The sequence below is a fragment of the Limulus polyphemus genome, unplaced genomic scaffold (assembly GCF_000517525.1).
Source record: "Limulus polyphemus unplaced genomic scaffold, Limulus_polyphemus-2.1.2 Scaffold891, whole genome shotgun sequence".
NCBI lineage: Eukaryota > Metazoa > Arthropoda > Merostomata > Xiphosura > Limulidae > Limulus > Limulus polyphemus.
This window is the reverse complement of record NW_013666501.1, coordinates 270,032-275,455: the sequence shown is the minus strand read 5'-3', so window position 1 is coordinate 275,455 and position 5,424 is coordinate 270,032. Positions and strand designations below refer to the sequence as shown.

At 36.8% G+C, this 5,424-nt stretch overlaps 1 pseudogene; it reads right to left on the bottom strand.

Moving 5' to 3' along the window:
- The window catches only part of LOC106461065, a 100,714-nt pseudogene that overhangs the window by 34,986 nt on the left and 60,304 nt on the right, over positions 1-5,424 (bottom strand).

Below are 5,424 nucleotides of genomic sequence, written 5' to 3'. Positions count from 1 at the left end.
ATGTCCCTAAAGAAGGGTGTTATGTTTATCACATGAAATACTATGAATTAAGGAGGGACACATGTCATGTCTATGTCCCTAAAGAAGGGTGTTATGTTTATCACATGAAATACTATGAATTAAGGAGGGACACATGTCATGTCTATGTCCCTAAAGAAGGGTGTTATGTTTATCACATGAAATACTATGGATTAAGGAGGGACACATGTCCTGGATATGTCCCAAAAGAAGGGAGTTATGTTTATCACATGAAATACTATGAATTAAGGAGGGACACATGTCATGTCTATGTCCCTAAAGAACAGAGTTTCCTATATAAAGGATGATATCATAAAAGGGTCTACAGTACAAATATTTAACCAGCGACCATTACTTACCATCTGAAACATTATGCCACTGCTATCTGCCTAAAGAAAGTGATACCTTGGTAAAATAACGTTCACCGCCGTGATATCATTTTAATACGAACGTTCAAAGTCGTGATATCCTTGTAATACGAACGTTCACGACCGTAATATTCCTTTAAACAAACTTTCACAGCAGTAATATCTCTCTAAACAAAAACTCACAACTATGATATCTCTCTAAACAAAAACTCACAACTATGATATTCCTGTAAACAAATGTTTATAGCCGTGATATTCCTGTAAACAAACATTCACAGCCGTAACATTCCTGTAAACAAATGTTTATAGCCGTGATATTCCTGTAAACAAACATTCACAGCCGTAACATTCCTGTAAACAAATGTTCACAGCAGTGATATTCCTGTAAACAAACGTTCACAGCCGTAATATTCCTGTAAACAAACGTTCACAGCCGTAATATTCCTGTAAACAAACGTTCACATCCGTGATATTCCTTTAAACAAACTTTCACAGCAGTGATATCTCTCTAAACAAAAACTCACAACTATGATATCTCTCTAAACAAAAACTCACAACAGTGATATTCCTGTAAACAAATGTTCACAGCAGTGATATTCCTGTAAACAAACGTTTACCGATAGAATATATTTTACGCAGGAGTTGTCTATTATGTTCGGCATCTGAACTTCTGTCATCAAAACGTCCAATTTCAAATAAACATTACACCGTCTGCTCCTAAGTGGCTGTGGTCGGACTTAGCAAATTACACCTTTACGACCAGAGTTGACAAACGGACAAAGAAGGGTTTATTTTACACCTGGAAAGATTTATTCATTAAACCGGATATGATTAGGAAGGTAATTCATATTTTGGTATAAATATGTAAACCATGCGTGATAAGAGAAAGGTATAATTATTAACGGGATCACAAGTCACGGTTTTGTTAGCAATGTAAACCTTATTAGCATCAACCACTACAACAAATACTTTATGATAAAGTCGGAAAACAGGGTGAATTTTTTTTCTCGTTCTATGTCTATTTTGAATTTCGCGCAAACCTACTCGAGGGCTATCTGCGCTAACCTTTCCTAATTTAGCAGTGTTAGACTAGAGGAAAGTCAACACCATCAACCGCCAACTCTTAGGCTACTCTTTTACTAACGAATAATGGGATTGACCATTACAATATAACGCCCCCACAGTATGACGGGGATTCGAATCCGACCCTCAGATTGTGAGCCGAGCGCCCTAACCACCAGGCCATGTTAGGCCTACAGCTAACCCTAACCACCAGGCCATGTTAGGCCTACAACTACCCCTAACCACCAGGCCACGTTAGGCCTACAGCTAACTACCTTTATGCATAACTTTCACCATAGCTGTAACACTAGGCAATTTACCGTTTATTTCAATATCTAAGTTTTAGTACTTTCGATAATTAACAGCATATGTTAGTGTAGGGCAATTGTTTTTAAAATTAATAAATATATTTTTTGTTAAAATCATAAAGTCATTCAGAAAAAAAACAATAACATAAAACATTCACTTCAGTTTCTTTTGAAGATCGACTAAACGGATAGCTAAAAAAAAAAGGCAAAAACTGTTCCCTAAGGTTGTAGGAGATAACTTCGTTATTTGTTGTCATAACACCAAACTTTTCAATGATCGAGTTTTTCTGGACTAGCGAGAATTGCGTTTCGCAACGAATGGTGTCGAGTTTACGTTTTATGGCTCACGCTAACGATAGTTCACGACGATTGGAGAATAGAAGATGTGTTAACTACATCATTTAAACAAATAATTCTACAAAAACATGCTTTTCAAATCATGTTTCCTTTCCTAACTGTGGCCAGATGTAAATGAATCCGTGAATTCATGGTTCGAGACCGACTGCCGCAAAAACGTTCTCCACAATTTGGGGCCATGGGTGCGCTATAAAATCTCACTAATTGATACAACGAGGATATACTTAGAGTTGGCTTTGGTTGCTACTGACTAACTGATATCCCTTTTGTCTGTTAATTCATAGGCAGTAAATACTATGAATTAAGACCCATGCCATTGCTATGTCACTGCAGAAAGTTTTTGTCACTGCTTTTTTATTGTTTGGAAAGCTGAGATGCACGATAGACAAATTGAAATACGACTACTGGGGGTGGGGGTGTGTGAGCGTTGGTTTTTAAGTATTGAAGGGCTTTCTGCCTGATAGCACCCATCCACTACCAACTCTTGGGTTATTCATGTCTGATCGAATAGTAAGATTTGACTGTCATTCTTATAACGCATCAGACTGTGAATCGAAATGTCCAAAGTTCGAGCCAGCGATATGCTACCGAACATATCTGCATTACGTGCGCTATAGTTTCTGTATAGCAGCTGTATAACTGTACAGTAGCTGTTAAGTCAAAGAACTCTCGTATAACTTTACGCTAAAATTTGAAACGACCCCCCCCCAAAAAAAAAGCCATTTTCTCACGTCTCTCTTTACGAGGCACCACAATTATATGAAAATCTTCTGTTGAACAGAAACAACAAAGAAAGAAAAATTAAGTAACTTTTACATCTTGAGGATCTTCCAACGGAAAAGCGAAACCTTTTTTTTTCCTTCTTATTTTAATGATAAGCTCAAGATAGAAGCAGCCTAAGAGGCGAGTGTCGTGATTTTTCGAAAGCAATAGTTGTAGACAGCAGTACGGTTCCTGCCCAAGTAATGTAACTTACTTTTTTTTGGAAAGTGAACAAAAAAAAATTAAATCACTTCTACTGTTGTTATTAGACACGAGGCGAGTTTCGTGACTTTTCGAAAGCAATAGTTGTAGACAGCGGTAAGGCTTCTGCCCAAGTATTGTAACTTACTTTTGTTTGTTTTGTTTTTGGAAAGTGGACAAAAAAAAATCAAATTTCTTCTAGTGTTGTTATTAGAGAGCTCTTCACTTAGTGAATCGATCTCAAATGTTGAATCGCCCGGGGGGTGTTGGGTTACTGCGCATGCGCGGACACTTAAAACAGGCTTTGATAAAAAAACAACAAACAAACAAACTATGTTTTTATTTCCTCGTTTGGGACTAGAGAAAATTACGTTCTTCATCTAGTTTTAAATACTCTTAATCAAACTTGAGTTCGGCCTTTCGGGGACTTTATAAAGAACACAAGAAGCTAACGACTCTGCATGTCCCTCAAGTCTCTTGCATCATATCCACTTAACAATATTAATGATATTCTCTTGATCTTCAACTGAAAGACATCAAGATTTTTTGTTCTTAATTCGTTAAAGATGATGTATAGAGGTTTTTTGTTTTTTTACACACAAAGCAAGCCGTTTAACAGAAGCAGATTCCAGAGCCTATGGAATTTCCCACGCAGCTCGATACTTGGTTCAACAAACTGAAAATCCACATATAAAAGTTGGTATTTACTTTGCTCTATCTTCAAACCTATTCGGCTGTCACTAGAGAGGACTTTCCGCCAAGCTGGAGATAAATCTACCCCAGGAATGGCCTATGTCTTAAACAAGGAAAAGCGATTATTATCTTGGCGACAGAAGATTGCCTAAAAACCAGCCAGAGGGAGCTTTTTAGCTAGACCCCGACCTCTGCAGAAATTGGGGTTGCTTTTCGCGGTTGTATCTCTACCTTGGCAAATTCTTCTTATAGGAGTTACATCATTCCTAATACTCTGACCAAATGAAACGCCCTCTATACTAAGACTAATTGGAAGTTTGATGTAAAGACAAGATGGCATCAAAGAACGGTGTTCATAAAACAGATTCTTCTTTGTTACTTCTACCGATATAAAAGATAATCTTACTCTCCCAGGCCGCATGAAGACGAACAAACAAGATATGTTACTCACGTTTCTGAATTATCAAAACAGCAGAAATCTTTTGTCATAAAAAAGTGTAAAAAATTGCACATATAGTAGGTCTGTTCACCATAAACACGACTGCAGGTTTTTCACAAGATTTTTCTACATTGATCATAATGTTTTACTCAAACATTAACAAGTTCTTTCTCTGAGTTCTAAAAAAGAAGAGGAGTGAGTAACAGTGGGGTATTCAAGGTCTAGTCTGGCCGGGCACGTGCCATTCTAACACCCGAGGAAGCAATGAACAATTTGGCACTTGTAAAGGAACTTAAATGCAAATAACTAGTTGGCTTCATACTTTAGTAGGGGTGGTGCGAACTTTGAAGGATGGGAATGAATAATCAATAAGCTGACTGAATCACGTGCTTGTACGTAATTAAGTACATCATTTACTTTCTAAGATTAAATGCTTCCGATTACGTAAAAGGAGTAACCTGTCGAGTTGTTTATAAAATGCTGTTGTTTTGATGTAATAACATATTAAAACAGTCTTAGAAGATTACACATTTCTTTACCAATGACTCGGGTTCGGTATACATTACATAGACTCAAAAGCTCCAGACCAAAGTGCTGTATACAAAACTTAGCGTGCCCTGGTGGTGCTTAGGAAACTTTATAAAGACTTGTATATGCCACTGGTGGATAATATAATTAGATTGGACTTTTATTTCCGAGGCAAACGATCATGAAAGAGGTAAAAATTATCATATTGAAAAACCAATTGATGTTCTATCATATATTGTACACTGTAAGAAGGACCTACTCTATGACTGAAATCTGACCGATAAACAAAGCTTAAATTAGTTACTTGAGATAGGTGGGTTGAAAAGATAATAATAATAATGGATAAAAGGTGGACAAAAGGTGGACAATCGAATAACTTTCATTCTTTCTTCTACCGAAACATCATAAGCATTTATATCATAAAAAGTAGTGAGATGACCAGTCTTCCGATTACTGTCTTGTCTCTATACTTTGAACTTTATAGGGGTTACAGTGGTAATTTAGATGACCAGTCTTACGATTACTGTCTTGTCTCTATACTTTGAACTTTATAGGGGTTACAGTGGTAATTTAGATGACCAGTCTTACGATTACTGTCTTGTCTCTATACTTTGAACTTTATAGGGGTTACAGTGGTAATTTAGATGACCAGTCTTACGATTACTGTCTTGTCTCTATACTTTGAACT